Here is a 20637-nt window from a genome sequence, read left to right as displayed (position 1 = left end):
TTAGTGGGTGGGTCTCATGAGATCTGATAGTTTTATAATTGCCTGGCATTTTCCCCTGCTGGCACACATTCTCCTGCGGCCCTCTGAAGAGGTGCCTTCCATCACGATTGTAAGTTTCCTGAGGCCTTCCCAGCCATGCAGAGCTTTGAGTCAATTAAAACTTCTTTCTGTATAAATTACCCAGTCTTGGATATTTCTTCATAGCAGTGTGGGTACAGACTAATACAGATGTGGTAGAGTTGGGTGCTGGGTGGCAATGCTAAGTGTATGCAGGTTCTAGGCACCAGATCAAATCTGGAATGCAAACTGTGGGACACAAACCACAAATGATGCCCAGCCTTTAATACTTTCTTTCATTGTTTGTCATATAGAAGAAGAAACAAAGAATAAAGAAAAGCATTTTTTTTGAGACGGAGTCTCGCTCTGTTCCCCAGGCTGGGGTGTAGTGGTACAATCTCGGCTCACTGCAACCTCCACCTCCCAGGTTCAAGTTATTCTCCTGCCTCAGCTCCCAAGCAGCCAGGATTACAGGTGCATACCATCACACCTGGCTAATTTTTGTATTTTTAGTAAAGACAGGGTTTCACCCTGTTGGCCAGGCTGGTCTCAAAGTCCTGACCTCAAGTGATCCACCTGCTTCGGCCTCTCAAAGTGCTGGAATTACAGGCATGAGTCACAGTGCCCAGCTGCAGAGTATATTTTTGTAAAATTTTATCAAGATAAACCTAGCTAAACCAATAAACTAATAATAACAAAACTTGGGTTATTGTTGACTAAAGGAAGGTGGCACAAAATGGAAACATTTTTAAACATTCAAAAAAAAAAAAGACTGGTCAGGTGCAGTGGCTTACACCTGTAATCCCAGCACTTTGGGAGGCCGAGGTGGGCGGATCATGAGGTCAGGAGATTGAGACCATCCTCGCTAACACGGTGAAACCCCGTCTCTACTAAAAATACAAATCCTGGCTAACACGGTGAAACCCCGTCTCTACTAAAAATACAAAAAATTAGCCAGGCGGGGTGGCGGGTGCCTATAGTCCCAGCTACTCGGGAGTCTGAGGCAGGAGAATGGCGTGAACCCAGGAGGCAGAGCTTGTTTGCAGTGAGCCAAGATCGCGCCATTGCACTCCAGCCTGAGCGATAGAGCAAGACCCTGTCTCAAAAAAAACAAGGATAGTCTTTACACAGAAGTGGTATGCACAGGTGAATTGTCTGGGAAGTCAGGATGTTGCACAGAAGCTATGCAAGTCATAGATTAGAAAAGCAAGAATCCACATTCATGCTTTCCAGCATAGATGAGGAGATACTTTTTCTCCACCTTCTTAGATTCAATGGCTGGGCAGGGAGTGCTGTGAATTTATCTGACAACAGGCAGATTAACAGGAGAAAAGGAATATAAGTTTTTTATTTTTTATTTTTTTATTTTTTTTTTTGAGACAGAGTCTCACTCTGTCTCCCAGGCTGGAGTGCAGTGGCTCACTGCAAGCTCCCACCTCCCAGGTTCACACCATTCTCCTGCCTCAGCCTCCCAAGTAGCTCAGACTACAGGCGCCCGCCACCATGTCCAGCTAATTTTTTTTATTTTTCAGCAGAGACAGGGTTTCACCTCCCAAAGTGCTGGGATTACAGGCATTAGCCACCGCGCCCAGCCAAGTTTTTTAATGTTTAATCTAATGTGCATGGAGGCATCATAGAAAGAACTGAATATCCAAAAGTGTGGTGAAATTTGAGACTTTAGATACCATCTTAATGATAGTGGCAGGAGGCAGACAAATCCTAGGGAGACAAGGGTAGGTCCCTGGTGAAACCCCACCTTCAAACCAAAGACAGTTTAAAGCATGAAAGCCAAGTTACAAGTCTCCAGTAAATCCACGGACCAGATTAAGAATCTCTCTTCCCCTTTAGCGCACTTCCCTCTGATTGATCCACACACTTCACCTAGTGCACTTTCCTCTGATTGATCCCCACACTTCACCTGTTTTACATATACCTGCCCTTCCCTAATTGGTTTTTTACACAGTTATGCCCACCTTTGAGTGGTGCCTTTGTTTCAGCCTTTTTTGCATATGCACAAACCAATCAGCATGCACTCCCCCATTCTGAGCCTATAAAATCCCCAGACCCAGCCACATTGGGAGAGAGACCACCCAACTTCTGGTGGGGAACCATCCTCGAATCCCCTCTCCACTGAGAACTGTTTTGTGGCTCAATAAAACTCCTCTCTGCCCTCCTCACTTTTTGATTTTCAGCGTAACCTCATTCTTCTTGGATGCAGGACAACAACTCGGGATCCACCTAACACGGGTACAAAGAAGGCTGTAACACGGGAAGCAGCTGTTGGGCCAGGCCAGCCCTGGAGCTGTAGGCCAGAGCAAGACCACAGGACTGACAGAGCTGTTAACACGCTGACATCTTTCGGGCTGCAGAGGGCGGGACTGAAAGAGCTATTAGCATGTTGTAACACCCACTCTGGGGCTTTGGGGTCACGGGCATCCCTGTTTGGGTGCCATCACATTCCCCTCATCTGGATGCCAGAGTCCACCATAGGAGTCACTTGCAACATGCCTGGTCCAGCCACAAGTCACACACAGAGCCTGCTCCTGTGCTGGTGCTTGGAGCTACCAGTGGAACCCCACACTCACTAGCTCACACACCCCTCCTGCCAGGGGCTGAGTGCACAGTCACGGTGGCCACAGGATCTGCACCAGAGGACATGCCAGGCACAGCCCAGCAAGCCGAGTAGATGGGGCATCTCCTGTGGTTAGCCTGGGCTCCAGCAAGGCCTAGGTAGGGCATCACCAGCCAGAGGTCTCTGGCTGGCAAAGTTGCCGAGAAACATCCTATGTCATTAAGGAGATGGGGAGGGGCAGAGGGGCACTTATGGAAATATGAATGATTTTTTTTTTGAGACAGAGTCTTGCTCTGTCGCCCAGGCTGGAATGCAGTGGCGTGATCTCGGCTCACTGCAAGCTCTGCCTCCGGGGTTCACGCCATTCTCCTGCCTCAGCCTCCCGAGTAGCTGGGACTACAGGCGCCCGCCACCACACCCAGCTAATTTTTTGTATTTTCAGTAGAGACAGGGTTTCACTGTGTTAGCCAGGATGGTCTCGATCTCCTGAACTCGTGATCCATCCTCCTCAGCCTCCCAAGGTGCTGGCATTACAGGCATGAGCCACTGCACCAGCCACAAATGATATTTTAGAAGATAAATGGTCCTTTAGAAGAACAGATAAAAGATATGACAGTTTTTAGAGAATGTCTTTTTTTGGGTAGGGTGGGTGTAATCACCCAACGGTTTCATCTTGCCCATTGTCCACAAAGGCCAATGCACTGAGAACAGCAGCTTTTTTGCAGCAAAGAAAGACTTCAATAATTGCAGGGCTGGCCAAGTGGAAGGACAGGAATTCATTCCCAAATCCATCTCCCTGAGAATTCTTTTTTTTTTTTTTTTTTTTGAGACGGAGTTTTACTCATACTGCTGCCGAGGCTATATAGTGCAATGGCACCATCTTGGCTCACCGCAACCTCCGCCTCCCAGGTTCAAGCGATTCTCCTGCCTCAGCCTCCCGAGTAGCTTGGATTACAGGCATGCACCGCCACACCCAGCTAATTTTGTATTTTTAGTAGAGATGGAGTTTCTCCATGTTGGTCGGGCTGGTCTCAAACTCCCGACCTCAGGTGATCCTCCTGCCTCGGTCTCCCAAAGTGCTGGGATTACAGGCGTGAGCCACGGCACCCGGCCAGGCTGAGAATTCTTAAGACAGGATTTTTTAAGGATAGTTTGGTAAGCATGGGGCTAGGGGATGGGTTGATGTGTTGGGTACTATGGGGAATGTGGAAGTGGAGAATAGTGTGGACTTTTGAAAGGATGTCTGCCTAGGAGTGGAGTTGGGCATGAGGGCAGGACTAAAAAAGAGTGAGTGAAGGAAAAGGTATGCAGGGAGCAGAAGAGTGGAGGGGTGGCTCGGGGTTTGGAGACTTGCCTGTCAATTCCCACAACAGAGACTTGGGAGGACTGGGTGGGTCCTGAAAAATTAGGTAAAGCAGAGTAGGTTGCCCGGTATTAAATAAGAAAAAATACTGGCCTACCTGCCACCATCAGGGTTACCCTTGTCTTAGATGAAGCAATGGTAGTTGCCAGGGCGTCCGTTCCAGGGCCCCATCAGTCTTCAGTGGCAAGGCCAGTGAGATCCGAGTAGGAGGTTTTGGCCAGCTCAGGAAGGGATGGGAATGGTCCTTGTGGGGGCCACTCACAGTCCAACTTCCAGTGGGGTCCTCTGCAGAGGGGGCATGGCCTGGTGGGCTTACCTGGGTTTGGGCATTGTCTAGACCAGTGGCCTTCACTGCCATACTTGAAACATGCGCCAGGTGGAGGTAGATTGCTAGGAGGCTTCTGTGTGGAGCTGCGGCCCTGTGGGCCTGCAGGGCCCCTGATGGCGGAGTCAAGCATTTGAAACTCTGCATGTTTTTGCCTTTTATTTTCCTCATCACGATTGTTAAAGACTTTGAAGGCTAAATTAAGAAGGTCTCGTTGTGGGGTTTGAGAGCCATCATCAAGCTTCTGTAGCTTACGCCGAATATCGGGTGGATTGGGACATGAACTGAAGGTTTAAAATAGTGGTTGCTTCTGGGCTGGTTGGGTCTAGGTTGGTATATTTTCTCATGACTTCAGTTAAACGAGAGAAAAAGGGCTGCTTTTTCGTCAGGATCTTGGGGGATTTCTGAAAGTTTTTCATAGTTTATCGCTTTATGGGCACCCTTTTTGAGTCCTGCAAGGAGACACAATCGTGGTCTCAATGGTAGCGTCCAGAGGCCCTGTCTTGATAATCCCAGTGGGGGTCCTGGTTGGGGACTGCCTGTGCGCCAGTAGGCTGGGCAGGAGCTTGGTGATAAATTGATCAGCATGCCCCTGAGCTAGGGTCCAGATATGGTCCCGGTCTTCTGGGGTGAGGGTGGAAGAGAGGATAACGTAGAGGATATGCCAGATTAGTTCATAAGATTGGGTAAAGTACTGAAACTCCCTAATATAAGAGGTCAGGTCTTCTGGAAATGAACCCAGTCTTTTGTTAATTTGAGAGAAATCAGTGAGGGAGAAGGGAACATGAACTCTAACAATACCTTCAGTTCCTGCTACTTCCTGAAGAGGGCACTCTAGCACAGGCACTGAAGTAAGGGTGGGGCATGGCCAAACATGGCACCTGAACAAGTGTGGATGGGAGAGAAGGAAGAACCTGGAAGTGGTTCCTGCTGAGTGTTTGAAGGGGAAAGGGGGATTGAGTTAACAGGTAGTGGAGGATAGATAGGGGCGTAAGGTGGTGGGATGGGTTTACAAGCCTCAGGAGAGGGCAGTAGGGGAGGAGAATGGGTACAGGCAATACTAGAATTGTCCTGAGGAGGGGGCGGTGTAGGAAAAGAAGCAGATACTGCTGACTGGGAAGATGGCGGCTGGGAAGATGGCGGTTGAGAAGACAACGAGGAGGCTTGGGCTAAAGAAGATGGTTGAGAGGAAGAGGTAGGGGTTGGGAGGGGTGGACAGCAGTCTGCTGGATCTAACGAGGAAAAAGAGGTAGGGTTGGGAGGAGAAAGGCAATCAGGGTGGCGAGAATGGAGGAGAAGGATTTGAACAGGTGAGCAAGAATTGCAGAGGTCGGGTTGTGATCTGAGTGCAAAAAGGCCTGGACATAAGGAATTTCTCCCCATTTCTCTAGTCGTTGTCAATAATTGCTTAACTCAGTTAAAATTGTAAAGTCGAATGTTCCATTTGCGGGCCATTTGGCCCCATTATCCAATTCGTATTGTGGCCAGACTGAATTGCAAAAAAAGACAAGGCGCTTAGGGTGGATATTTTGCCTGAGGCCTAAGGTTTGCAGGTTTTTTATGAGGCAGCCTAGAGGGCTGTTTTTTGGAAGGGAGGACCGGGAGTTTCCCATAACAGAGGGTAGGCTCAGGAGAACAGGGAAAAAGGAGACCATCCTGGACGGCCAGAGGGAGACAATAAAAGGAGCAATCATCATCACCGCTGCCTTTTTCATTCCTGGAACGGGATCAAATGGATTAGAGGCCTCTCCCTAAGACCAGGTGATGAGATGATCAGCGAGTGCCTGGCACACGCCAGAGCCTTGCTGGACCGACATTGGATTTTTGGACCGTAGACACCAAGAGAGGCCATGTGGCTTTTCCCTTGTTAACTGGGCTCCTAGGGAAACTTACCAATAGGCAAGACCAGTGACCAATGTGCATGCACAGAGAGGCAACTGGAGGCTGAGGAGCTTCCTTTGTCCTGCTGCTGTGGCCTGTTCTCCAGGGTGGAGGGGTAGGTCCATGGGGGATGTGGACCAGAGCCCCTCCCCGGTTTCGGCACTAGATGTAAGGTTCTTGTGTTGGTTCAAACCCTGAGAGCACGCCAAAAGACAACACGAAGTGGTGTGGAGCAGCAACATGCTGCTTTAATGAGCACGTGAGTGCAGGTGGGCTGAGGCCTAAAATGGCATCAGCCCCAAGTGAGGACGGGACACGGGGCTTATAGTCCTCTGTAAACAGGAAGTGTCCCTGTCTAACATGACTGCTATGTAGTACGCGATGGCCTCTTTCTCGATCTTCAGGGGTACGTGTCTTCTGGCCAGGGTATGTGTCTTCCGGCTGGCTCTCTTCCTGCTTCTGCTATCTTGCTGACACACGCTGCTGGTGCAAGTGGCCTTGTGCCTTGGGACTGGGCCTGAGAAGGGAGGAGTTACTCATCCCTTCAAGCTTTCGGTCCCCGGGGAGAATCTTTCAAGTATGAACCTGGCCTTGTGAAAGCACAGCTCCAGTTACACAGTGTATCCCGAATCCATGAATGTTATGATGGTGCTAATTTGAACCACTAAGAGGCCTTGTGAGAGTCTCTTCTTTCCCAGAAAATGTGGGGAACACAGAGAGTGTCTTTCTGGATAGACATACCCAAGAAACTTCTGCTGAGGAAAGTGAAAGCAAAGATACAACTTATCCCAGAAAGGGGAGTGCATATGTAGATGGTGATAAGTAATATAGCCTGAAGTATTCACACGGATATAATTAGAGTTAGGGTTATAGTTAAGGAGGAAGGGAAGGGAGACAGAAAGAAAGCAAGTAAGAAAGGAAGCAAGAAAAGATAAAACTGTGTCCAAGTTTCTTACTTGTATTAAACAAAGTGTTTTTCTAGATATTGTTAACCAAGATAAGGAATCCCTAAAGAGAGGCAGGCTTGATTTAGAGCTGTCTGAGGGCTTCCAAAAGAGCTGTTCAGTGAATAAGAAGGAAGCCAACCATGGAGCATCAGAGTCTAAGTTGGATGTATAGGTTTGTGTGTCTTCAGTATTGTCTTGTATTTTAAGACAGAATTAGATGTGCCCATCAGAAATGAGTGTATGGCATGAAAAAGTTGCAGATGGTAGGCCGCAGTGAACTCCAATTGTTTGGAAGGCTTAACTTGAACCTTCCTAGGCTAGAGAATTTTAAATGACTGAGATGTTTCTAATGTGCCTAGAGCTTCTTTTCTAATGAGCCCAGGGAGGGCTAGAATCTCTATCAGAGTTAGTCTGAGATGTAAAGGGGATCAGGATGTGCCACCCCAATATATGCCACTTTAGCCTATGGATTATTTTGAGCAGTTAAAAAATTAGAAATAGCAGGCCTGGTGCAGTGGCTCATGCCTGTAATCTTAGCACTTTGGGAGACCAAGGCAGGTGGCTCACCTGAAGTCAAGAGTTCGAGACCAGCCTGGCCAACATGGTGAAACCCCATCTCTACTAAAAAAAAAAAAAAAAAAAAATACAAAAATTAGCCAGGCGTGGTGGGGCACGCCTGTAATACCAGCTACTCAGGAGGCTGAGGAAGGAGAATTGCTTGAAGCCAGGAGGTAGAGGTTGCAATGAGCTGAGATCGTACCACTGCACTCCAGCCTGCATGATGGGAGCGAGACACTATCTCAAAAAAAAAAAAAAAAAAAAAGAGAAAAAAAGAAATTAGAAATAGCAGACATATGAGGATCTCTGACCTCCCTTTCCTGCTGAAAAGCAGGGCATACATTTTGCTTTTGTAAACAAATTTCCATTTATAAAAGCTTCCACCTCTCCCCTACCTGGAAGAGAAGGAAACTCTTCTACTCTAATACTTGAAGGGGGCCTGCCTCTCCACACCTGTGGGTATTTCTTGCAAGGTGGAGATGAGACACTGAGAAAAGAAATAAGACAAGAGACAGTATAGAGGAAGAAAAGTGGGCCAAGGGGACTGGTGCTCAGCAAGTGAGGACCTGCACCGGCATTGGTCTCTGAGTTCCCTCAGTATTTATTGATCACTATCTCTACTATCTTGGCGAGGGGGATGTGGCAGGACTATAGGGTAATGGTGGCCAGAGGGTCAGCAGGAAAACATGTGAGCAAAGGACTCTGTGTCATAAATAAGTTTAAGGAAAGGTGCTGTGCCTGGATGTGCACATAGGCCAGATTTATGTTTGACTTTACACAGACATCTCAGTGCAGTAAAGAGCAGTATTGCCGCCAGCATGTCTCACTTCCAGCCATAAGGCAGTTTTCTCGTATCTCAGTAAATAGAATATACGATCAGGTTTTACACTGAGACATTCCATTCCCAGTGACAAGCAGGAGACAGATGCCTTCCTCTTGTCTCAACTGCAAAGAGGCCTTCCTCTTTCACTAATCCTCCTCAGCACGGACCCTTTATGGGTGTCGGGCTGGGGGATGGAGGTCTTTCCTTTCCTATAAGGCCATATCTCAGGCTATCTCACTGGGGGGAAACCTTGGACAATACCCAGGCTTTCTTGGGCAGAGGTCCCTGTGGCCTTCCACAGTGCATTGTGTCCCTGGGTACTTGAGATTGGAGAATGGTGATGACTTTTACCAAGCATACTACCTGCAAACATTTTTACCAAGGCACATCCTGCACAGCCCTAAATCCATTAAATCTTGAGTCAATATAGCACATGTTTCTGCGAGCACAGGGTTGGGGCTAGGGTTACAGATTAACAGCATCTCAAGGCAGAAGAATTTTTCTTAGTACAGATCAAAATGGAGTTTCTTATGTCTTCCTTTTTCTACATAGACACAGTAACAGTCTGATCTCTCTTTCTTTCCCCCACAATGCTTGTTTGAGGACATGTATTATCACCAGAGAGGACTTGAAACTGCATAACAAACCGTACTTGCCAGACATTTCCTAATCACCTTCCCACTGTTTACTCCCTCCCCCGATAATCTCAAAGCTCCCTTTCCCTTTGACTATTCTATTCTCTTCACAATTTATCACCCCTTGTTAAATGGTATATAAGCCCCCAGCCCTAAACTCCTACTTGGGTTTTCACTTCTCTTTTGTGAAGCCTCATTATGTATGCAAAATAAAATTTTTCTACTGTTAATCTGTCGTTTATCAGTGTAAGTGACAGGCTGGGGCTGGGCGCGGTGGCTTACGCCTGTAATCCCAGCACTTTCAGGAGGCCGAGGTGGCCGGATCACGAAGTCAGGAGATCGAGACCATCCTGGCTAACACAGTGAAACCCCGTCTCTACTAAAAAATACAAAAAATTAGACGGGCGTGGGCCGGTCGCGGTGGCTCCCGGCTGTAATCCCAGCACTTTGGGAGGCCGAGGCGGGCGGATCACGAGGTCAGGAGATGGAGACCATCCTGGCTAACACGGTGAAACCCCGTCTCTACTAAAAATACAAAAAATTAGCCGGACGAGGTGGCGGGCCCTGTAGTCCCAGCTACTCGGGAGGCTGAGGCAAGAGAATGGCGTGAACCCCAGGGGGCGGAGCCTACAGTGAGCCGAGATTGCGCCCCACTGCACTCCAGCCTGGGCAACAGCGAGATTACGTCTCACAAAAAAAAAAAAAAAAAAAAAAAAAATTAGCCGGGTGTGGTGGCGGGCGCCTGTAGTCTCAGCTACTCAGTAGGCTGAGGCAGGAGAATGGCGTGAACCCCGGAGGCAGAGCTTGCAGTGAGCCAAGATTGTGCCACTGCACTCCAGCCTGGGCGACAGAGCAAGGCTCTGTCTCAAAAAAAAAAAAAAAGTGACAGGCTCTACACACTGAATTTAAGAAGGTAGAGGTCGGGTTTTTTCATCATCCACAAAGGTATTCTGCTTCTAAAATGAGTTAGAACAATGGATTTGAGCACAATCAGATGGACATTAAGGGTAAGAAAGAAAAGTGGCTCAAAGCAGCCTGAGGAATGTAAAGTATGCAAAATTTATCAGGCTCAGAGAGACTTTAGCAAGAGCCTTCAGTCATATCCCTCTCAGCCATACCCAGGAATAACTGTTTCAAGGCATTTTGACAGGGGCGGCGACTCAGCTCTTGCCTGTAATCCCAGCTACTCAGCAGGCCGAGGTGGGAGGATCACATAAGCCCAGGAGTTTGAGACTGCAGCAAGCTATAATCAGGCTACTGCATTTCACCCTGGGCAACGTAGAGAAAACCCATCTCTAAAAAAAGTTAAGATAATAAAAGTAAATAAGCAAAAAATAAATTTGGAGCCGGGCGCGGTATCTCATGCCTGTAATCCCAGCACTTTGGGAGGCCGAGGTCAAAGTGCCTCCTGAGGTCAGGAGTTTGAGACCGGCCTAGCCAACATGGTGAAACACCATCTCTACTAAAAATACAAAAGATTAGCCAGGTGTGGTGGTGGGCGCCTGTAATCCTAACTACTCGGGAGGCCGAGGCAGGAGAATCGCTTGAACCCAGGAGGTAGAGGTTGCAGTGAGCCAAGATCGCACCATTGCACTCCAGCCTGGGCAACAAGAGCGAAATTCCATCTCTAAACAAATAAATAAATTTTGGTGGTTTTTTTTTTCTTTCCTGTTGTTTCCAGACTAATAACCTAAAATGTTACCACAAGTTGGGCAATGTGAGTCTCACCCATTACCTTCTTTTTCCTGAAATTAGTGACATAAAGAAAAATGTATAGCCAACAATAGCTTATGTTATTTTAATAAACCAATGTAAAATTTTGTTTGTTTTGTTTTTGAGACAGAGTCTTGCTCTGTCACCCAGGCTGAAGTGCACCCAGGCTGAAGTTGGAGGCTATGGTGAGCTGCAACACTACACCACTATGGGAGGCCGAGGCGAGTGGATTGCCTGAGCTCAGGAGTTCGAGACCAGCCTGGGCAACGTTGTGAAACCCTGTCTCTACTAAAACACAAAAAATTAGCCAGGCCTGGCGGCGTGTGCCTATAGTCCCAGCTACTAAGGGGGCTGAGGCAGGAGAATTGCTTGAACCCGGGAGGTGGAGGTTGCAGTGAGCCGAGATTGCGCCACTGCACTCCAGCCTCGGTGACAGAGTGAGACTCCGTCTCAAAAAAAAAAAAAAAACAGAATACAAGGTGAAGGCCAAGCAGGGTGGCACATACCTGTTGTCTCACCTACTCAAAAGGCTGAGGCCAGAGGAGGATTGCTGGAAGTGAGTTCAAAGCCAGCCTAGAGAATATATTGAGACTCTGTCTCTAAATTTTATATATATATGGTGAATTCACCTTTACCATATCTTTTATGTATAAGCAATGGGATTGATTAGCAAGTAATGGGACTCTGAAATCAAAGGGGTAAATTTGGGTAGATCTTTATAAATATAATAACCTTGAACCCCACAAATCTCTCTAAGCATCCTTTAAAAAATAGACTTTCTGTCTGAGTAGGTGAGTCCTTTTTTTTGTTTGAAGATACTAGAAAGCTCTTACTTGAGACAGCTCCTAAAAGAATGTCAATTCAACAGAAGTCTCATAGCCAGTATAACTAATTCTAACCCCCTAACTAGAGTCAGATACTAGGATACCCCTAAGGGACAACAATGAAATCTGAATTTGGGTGTCATTGCTTACATATCAAAACAGTTGCAAGAGATAGTTAATTTATATTTGCAGAAACCATATGAATTTGTATGAAAATGATTTTTTAAAGTGCTATATCAAGAAAACTAGAACATAATGCAGAACAAATAAAATTTACTTATATGGGTGCCAAGAATAGAAATTCTGGGTTCCACATACATCAGCATCTAGAAGAATCTGCAGTAGGTATGGATGATTGATTGAGGCCTTTATTCAATGGTAGTCTACAAAGAATAAGACAGAAGTAAGAACTTTCCTGTTAAAATGGAAAGATAAACAAGTTTAGGAATATCTCATAAGCCACTGATTCCATTCTTAGGTCTATATCCAAGGGAAATTCTTGCACGTGCACACAAGGAAACATGGAAGAGAATGTCCATATATGTACTGTTCACAGTAACAAAAATTTGCTGAGGAGGAAGGAACTAAAACTCCAACAATAGGAGAGCGGATAGAAAGGAACATATTATATTCACAGAACGGAATATTTTACAAAAATCAGAATAAACTACAACATTACTCAAAATCATGGCTGCATTACAGCAACATAATATTCAGAGAAGAAGTTTAAAAGATTACATAGAACTGTCAATTGAGGAAAATGACAAGATAAGTCTCAATCATTTTAGGAGGTTTATTTGCCAAAGTTAAGGACATGCCCAGGAGACAGGTCTATGCCTTTCTCTGATGATGATTTTGAGGGCTCCAAATTTAAAGGGGAAAGGGCAGGATATTGAGAAGCGCACAGTTTTCACATAAACCAAAGGGGCAGAGGAAAAATATGGGGAATCTGCATTTTACATAAGATAACAGACAAAATGGGGAAGAGGGAACAATCAGATATGCATTTGTGTCTGGCGAGCAGGGTGACTGCACATGTAAAGATAAGCTATCAATTTGCATTGCCATGGTGAAGTTTTAACAGCTCACCAGGAATTTCCTTGTGGGCAAAATATGGGAGAGGCATGTAGCTTTTCATCTTGTAGCCATCTTATTTAGGAATCAAAAGCGGGAGGCAGGTTTGTGTGACCCAGTTCCCAGCTTAACTTTTCCCTTTGGCTAAATGAGTTTGGGGTCCCAAAGTTTAATTTCCCTTCACAGAACACAGTTTTATTTTATAAAATTAACAAAAACACACAATATGTAGATACATATTGATAAAAATAAAACTATGTAAAAAGGTAAACAACAGAATATTCAATTTAGTAATAAAATAACCAACTGTGGATGGTTATCTTGAATTGAAGGGTTGGAAATAAGGGATACAGGAAAATCACACACAATAAACTAAATTGGAAGATGAGCCTAATGCTAACACCAAAAATGGACCTCTTGACAGCAGAATTGCATTTATCTATCCAGCCTCAGGAAGAGTTACACAACCTCAAGTTTCCTCAAGTGAGGCTGTGTGTCTACGAAATGTGGGGCATGGAGAAGCAAGCATAGCACAGTTTTCCAGGAGGAGCTGGCTTAATAAAAGAGGATGGAATGTGAGGGGCCAAACTTTTCATGTGTAGATCCCCTCTCAAACTCTACAACCAGATAATTCATTAGTTTAGTGGTGAGAACTAAAAGATGAGACATGAAACTAAAATTATTCAGGTATAATTGTACCGTATAGAAACTGGACAAGGGGGATGCCACTTTTCCCACTTATACAATCATTCAGTGTATTGAACTACCCTGTGAAAAGATAAGTACAATTGCATTAATAGATTAAGTAAACTACAACAAGGTATGGGGTCACACACCTGTAGTTCCAGCTACTCAGGAGGCTGAGACAGGAGGACTGGTTGAGCTCAGGAGTTAAAGGCTGTAATGAGTTATAATCATGCCACTGCACTCCAGTATGCGTGACGGAGTAATACTTCATCTCTTGAAAAATAAAGAGAGAAAGAAATTATAGCTTCAAACTCTATGCTATTTTGAAGACATAAAGTAAAATGATAAAAAGTTGAAAATAAAGGAGTGGACAAAGATACATCTGAATCTAATCAATTTTTTGAACTTTTATTTTAGGTTCAGGGGTACATTGGGTATATTTTAGGTTCAGGTGGGTGGAGGGATGTCCTTTAGTTCTGTCCTTTGTCCAGTACCCATGAAGATAAGCTGTTAATTTACATTGTTAGGGTGAAATTCAACAGAACTATTTTAGGGTACAGATACCAAGGTCCATAAGAAATTTCCTTGTGAGCAAACTGTGAAGATGGTATATAGCCTTTTGTCTTTGTAGCTATCTATTTAGAGGAAGAAATAAGAGGCCATTTTATGTGACTTGGGTCTAAGCTTGACTTTTCCCTTCAACTTAGGGAATTTGGGGTCCTAGTATTTTTATTTGCCCTTCCTAGCTGTTATATGTAAGTTGCTCTGGTGATTTTTCCTGAAGTTTATATTGCCTAACTTCAGTTGGCAGGGCTTTAAGAAAAAGCACAATTTTAATCTTTAGTGAGTCTAACCAAGAAAAATGGGAACATCAGTTCAGAGACTTGTAGAGACAAAAATATTTAGTATTTGGTCTAAATTATAGCCAAATAACAAAAACTCAAAAACAATGGGCAGGGCTAGAGTCTAATAACAGGTGTACTATAGTGTTTTTTCTGAAATGCAATTTTTCTTTCTTTTTTTTTTTTTTGAGATGGAGCCTTGCTCTGTTGCCCAGGCTGGAGTGCAGTGGCACTATCTCGGCTCACTGCAAGCTCTGCCTCCTGGGTTCACACCATTCTCCTGCCTCAGCCTCCTGAGTAGCTGGGACTACAGGCGCCCGCCACCACACCTGGCTAATTTTTTGTATTTTTAGTAGAGACGGGGTTTCACCATGTTAGCCAGGATGGTCTCGATCTCCTGACCTCATGATCCGCCCGCCTCGGCTTCCCAAAGTGCTGGGATTACAGACTCGAGCCACCGTGCCCGGCCCCCGCAATTTTTTCTTTCTTTAGTCTCTCATTTATACCAAAGACAAATCATAGTAAGACTAATTTACTTGTAAAATGTTTTAGTCATACTATATTTGGCCTGATTCTTTGCATAAAGTATAGCAAGAATAGTGATTAGTGATATAGGCATTTTTTAAGTTGGTGTTGCTAGAACTTTTTCTTTCTTTCTTTTTTTGAGATGGAGTCTCTCTCCGTTGCCCAGGCCGGAGTGCAATGGCGCGATCTCTGCTCACTGCAACCTCTGCCTCCCAGGTTCAAGCAATTCTCCTGCCTCAGCCTCCCAAGTAGCTGGGATTACAGGCGCTCACCACCACACCTGGCTAATTTTTATATTTTTAGTAGAGACGGGGTTTTGCCATGTTGGCCAGGTTGGTTTCGAATTCCTGCCCTCAGGTGATCCGCCCACCTCGGCCTCCCAAAGTGCTGGGATTACAGGCATGAGCCACTGTGCTTGGCCACTAGAACTTTTTCATAAGGAATCTCAGGTTACACTTTTAAAAGCTTCTTAAAGCTGAGAAGCCAAGCCAAAGATTTGCCATCAGACTGTGCTTATAAAACCAGTGTATAAAACTGTATAAAATATGTGTGTATAAAACCAGTGAATTCCTCTCTTTTTGAGGTTCCCAAAATATCTGGAGAGTCCTGGGCCTGTCATAAGGTGATATTATTTACTTACCACAAGGTCATCAGGAACCTCGTAAGGGAGCCGTGTAGATGAGGCACCAAGCCAGTCTTTCCAAGGGGCTTTTTATTTGCTCTATGAAGACAACCTAAATTGCTCAGAGCAGTCTGGTCATATCCAAAAATATATCATTCCAGTTAAAGCCTTGGTAAAATAACCAGTATATCCAATTGTGAGCTGTTACAAAAGAAAGCAGATTCTTACTGAGTGTATGCAAATAACTATATTGCCATAAATTAAGAATACTCACAAATAGCTTCCAAATTTTGGAGAAATCAGGTAGAGAAAGGTAAATGTTTCCTTTTTTTTTTTTTTTTTTTTTTGAGACAGAGTCTCGCTCTGTCAACAGGCTGGAGTGTAGTGGCGTGATCTCGGCTCACTGCAACCACCACCTCCCAGGTTCAAGCGATTCTCCTGCCTCAGACACCCGAGTAACTGGGACTACAGGAGCGTGCCACCACACCTAGCTAATTTTTGTATTTTTAGTAGAGATGGGGTTTCACCATGTTGGCCAGGATGTCTCAATCTCTTGACCTCGCGATCCGCCTGCCTCAGCCTCTCAAAGTGCTAGGATTATAGAAGTGAGCCACCACGCTCGGCAAATGTTTCAATTTTATTCACAAAAGTATACTTTACCCAATTGTTGTAAACTATAAATATTAATGTTTAAAATAAAAGTTTTTCTTGACTCAAAAACAAAACAGGAAAAGAATCAGCAATATTTTAAGCAAAAAAGTTACAAAAATTATTTTAGTCTTTTATCAGTTTAGTTCCATGTAATTCATTCCTGTTCTGCTTGAAGTTATCAACTTTCATGAACCTATTAACTTTGTTTAGTAGAGTCTTGAAAAATTTCACATTGTTCAATGTTATGATCTCCAAAGTTATCAAAAACCTGTATTCAAGAGTACTTGTCAGGATCCTTATTATGAATTTTTTTGAAGAAGAATCAAATTTTGGACTATAGCTGATTATAAACTGTCTTTCAAGAAGAATGAAAATAAAACAATAAATGTCTATGGATGGCAAAAGACTTAGAATAGCCGTAATTAAAGACACAATTGACAGCCAGGTGTAGTGGCTCATGCCTGTAATCCCAGCAATTTGGGAGGCCAAGGTGGTCGGTTCACAAGGTCAGGAGATCGAGACAATCCTGGCTAACATGGTGAAACCCCATCCCTACTAAAAATACAAAAAAAAAAAATTAGCTGGGCGTGGTTACAGGCGCCTGTACTCCCAGCTACAGGTAGGAGGGAGGTAGGAGAATGGCATGAACCCAAGGAGGTGGAGCTTGCAGTGAACCGAGATGGCGCCACTGCACTCCAGCCTGGGTGACATAGTGAGACTCCGCCTCCAAAAAAAAAAAAAAAGACACAATTGACAAGAAAATGTGCTTATTTCTGTGGCATATAACAATTTAACACAATAATCATATGACTCATAACATAGGCCAAGACATATCATAATTTTAGGAATCTCATACAATTTTGGAGCACATATTAATAACACATTTCTGCAAATGTAACTCAAAGTTAAATGCCACTTCTATTTGACAGTGCTTTCCATATGATTTTTATATACCAAAATTAAAAGTTAGTTTCAGGTCGAAAAGACTTAATTTTAGAATATAAAATTTGATTTTGAGAAGTTTGTCAACTATTAAAGGCTTAAAACACTTGATAGGAAAATAAGAAAGGTTTCAAACCCTGGATCAAAATAGAATTACACATAAGTAATCATTATCTTACACAAATAAGTTACTCATTTAGCCAAAGTGATAATTCAAAGATTTCAAAAAGCAAAAACCCTTACTCTTTGATAGAGAGGAGACTCAGTTCTCTAAACAATCAAAAAGACAAAGACAGCATGAGGCAAACTCTCTTTTTTCTTTTGCAATGTATTTAAAAGGTGAACAAAAAATCTTGCATTTGTTATCTCATATGGAAATTTTGTTAAAAAATTTTTATCTCTATTTCCGTATATTATTAATGCTAAAGCTAATTTTAGTAAAACCTTATGAACAGGTCTATCTAACCTCAATTAGTTTTGACCACAGACGATAAGATTTGTATAAACCTTTTATAACCTTTTATAATTTTTTAAATTTAGTTTTATCTATTATTAACTATTAAAAATTTAAAACATTAAAACAAACATCTAAACTAAGCTAGGTGTGGCAGCTCACACCTGTAATCCCAGCACTTTGGGAGGCTGAGGCAGGAGGATCCCTTGAGTCCAGGAGTTCAAGACCAGCTTGGGTAATAAACTGAGATCCCGTCTCCACAAAAAAAAATATTTAATTAGCCAATTATGGTTGTGTGCACCTACAGTCCCAGCTACTTGGGAAGCTGAGGCAGGAGGAACCCTTGAGCACAGAAGTTTGAGGTTATATAGTGAGCTGATAACACCACTGCAGTCCAGCCCGGGCAACAGAATGAGACCCCGTCTTGAAACCCTCAAAACTGAACAACATTTTTCTTACCAACAACTATATTTTTATGTCTTTTTAATAACCTTTTTTTTTTTTTCTGAGACTAAATCTTGCTCTGTCACCCAGGCTGGAGTGCAATGGCACGTTCTCGGCTCACTGCAACCTCTGCCCCTGGGGATCAAGCGATTCTGCTGCCTCAGCCCCCTGAGTAGCTGGGATTACAGAAGCATGCCACCACACCCAGCTAATTTTTGTATTTTTAGTAGAGACAGGGTTTCGCCATGTTGGCCAGGCTGGTCATGAGCTCCTGACCTCAGGTGATCCACCCACCTCCTCCTCCCAAACTGCTGGGATTACAGGCATGAGCCCCTGCGCCCTTGCCAATCTTCTTTATTTAAGACATCTTTTTTGTATACGTTGCATATAGAAGTGTTTTTGTGTATTATGTTGTATATATTTTGTATATAGAAACATTTTTTGTATCTAGAAGGCTTTTCTTTTCCTTTTTTTTTTTTTTTTTTTGTGAAATAGAGGATCTTACTCTCTTACTCTGTTGCCCAGGCTGGAGTACAGTGGCATGATCATAGTTCACTGCAGCCTAGACCTCCTGGGCTCAAGCAGTCCTCCCACTTCAGGCTCCTGAGTAGCTGGGACTACAGGCATGTGCCACCATGCCTGGCAAATTTTTTTTTTTCATAGAGACAAGGTTTCACCATATTGCCCAGACTCATCTTGAACTCCTGGGCTAAAGCAATCTACCAGCTTTAGCCTCCCACAGTGCTGGGACTACAGGCATGAGCCACCATGCCTGGCCTAACCTAGAAGTTTTAATTATACATAATAATTATAATATTAATGCTTAATAACTCTGATTTTTAGTGAAAAATCAAGGAAATAAGTAATTTTAACTGTTATATACCAGATGTAGAGACCAATACAAAGGAAAGAGCTCTCAAGACAGTCTCTGTAGGACCTGATTTCTCTCAGCATGGCCAGGAGGCACAGCTGGACTAGGGAAAGTGAGGCACAGTGTCCCCAGTCCTCACAATGGCCACTGGTATGGGCCTCTCATATATATATATGGCTTGAATATCAGCTTTTAATTAAGCTGACTTCTGACCATGTGCTCATTTTAATTAAAAAAATCTTTCAAAATTTCTTATTATCAGATTTTAGCTGAGACAAACAGCTAACATTGCTGGCTTTTGAACTTTTTAACCAAAGACACCCTACATAACCAAGAATGCATGAGGTGTCTCCAAAGAGGCACAAAGAAGTACTCACAAGATCCAGAACTAACTTCAAAGATAGCTCAAAGAAGTAAGAGTTTTGCTAATCACAAATGGGGTATAATTTGTATCTGTCTGATTATATTCTCTCTAGGGTCTCAGCTTCTCATCTGGCCATCACAAAGGCCCAAAAAGCCCCATGTGCCCTTACAGATGGAAGACAATCAAAAGCTGTCCATGGAAAGGAAAAAGATGAAAAGCAAATGGGTACCCCCAAAAGCAAAAAGTCACATGATTATCAAACCAAAAGGAGCTGATTCCCTGCCCAGGAGTCAAACCCAGGCCACTCTGGTGAAAGCAGAGAATTTTATCTAACTACAAGGTGGAGCAGACTACTTAGTGAATCTTGAACGGGATCCAAAGTAAGGAGTTTGAGCTCATAAAGGGTTTTAACTTTGTTTTCAGTTAGGGGTTTGCTCTTTAATTTTGTCAAGAGAATTTCTAAGGCTAGCCATGACACCACTGTATGTCTTTCTTTTAATGTAATATTCCTATAAATACAAATAAGGCAATTGTTGAGAATGAGAGATCTTTAAAAATGTTTTTTGAGTTTAGGAGTCTTTCTAATTTAAAGGATCCATCGTCTGGACATTGGAAATTAGAATTTCCACTGGTATACTTAATTCAATGCAACAGCCTCTTCATTGGAAAACCCAAGATATAAATTTCTAGGTTTAATGTAAGTTTTTATCATTTAAGAAAAAGATGTTTCTTGAAGAAGCATAGAAGTGGCAATCCCAAAGAGTCTCTCCCTCAAAAATTTACTCCCAGGAATAGGCCAAGATAGAAAGATGCTTATTGCCACACATGGTTAAGGATGCTGTTTGTGCATACAGTGCCTCTGGTGACTTAGAAATTTGTGGGGATCACCAGTCACAGACCTCTTAATTTGTGACACCAAGTAGGCTCTTTTAGGATAGGACTTTTCTAGCACTAACCAGGCAACAAGTGTTGAGGCAACAAAAACCCTGTAAAGATGGGACTTTTAAAGACAAACTACCTCAAGAGCTTGACACATTTGGAACAAAAAGTGTATTGCTTCAAATCTTACATGACTCTGGTTCCCAGCCATTTTCAGACTGGCCACCAGACATGATCCAAAAATCATGCCACCCAAATGACGGAGACAGAGAGTGCTCCCACTTGGTCACAGGTCAAGCTCAAGGACATAAAACAAGACAAGAGGGGAACCTCATCCAGTTTTTATTTTGGAAACCCACAGCAAAGTTTATACGCTGCTCTGATCACAATCAAAACTGACCAGTTTTCAGGGTTGGCTTGAAAAACGGACTCATAGGAGGTTTAGGCCCATGTTCCACCCTATGGTGTCCTTCTTTATCACAGAACAACACAGAAAGACAAAGAAGAAAACTGTTTCTGGGAGGAGAAAGACCAAACAATACGAATATTCATACCAAACAGTACATCAGAGTTGTTAGACCCAC

General features: G+C 43.7%; 1 protein-coding gene across 1 annotated transcript in view; it reads left to right on the top strand.

The window, feature by feature from the left end:
* The window catches only part of LOC109023803 (uncharacterized), a 46119-nt gene extending 26405 nt beyond the window's left edge, over positions 1–19714 (top strand). The window contains exon 6 of the mRNA XM_055367526.2: positions 19287–19714. The gene's annotated coding sequence lies outside the window, so the exon portion shown is untranslated. The remainder of the gene's footprint in view (positions 1–19286) is intronic.
* Positions 19715–20637: the final 923 nt, after the last annotated feature.

Source organism: Gorilla gorilla, chromosome 19, assembly GCF_029281585.2.
Source record: "Gorilla gorilla gorilla isolate KB3781 chromosome 19, NHGRI_mGorGor1-v2.1_pri, whole genome shotgun sequence".
Lineage (NCBI taxonomy): Eukaryota > Metazoa > Chordata > Mammalia > Primates > Hominidae > Gorilla > Gorilla gorilla.
Note: the sequence above shows the minus strand (reverse complement) of the source record. Positions and strands in the feature narration are given on the sequence as shown.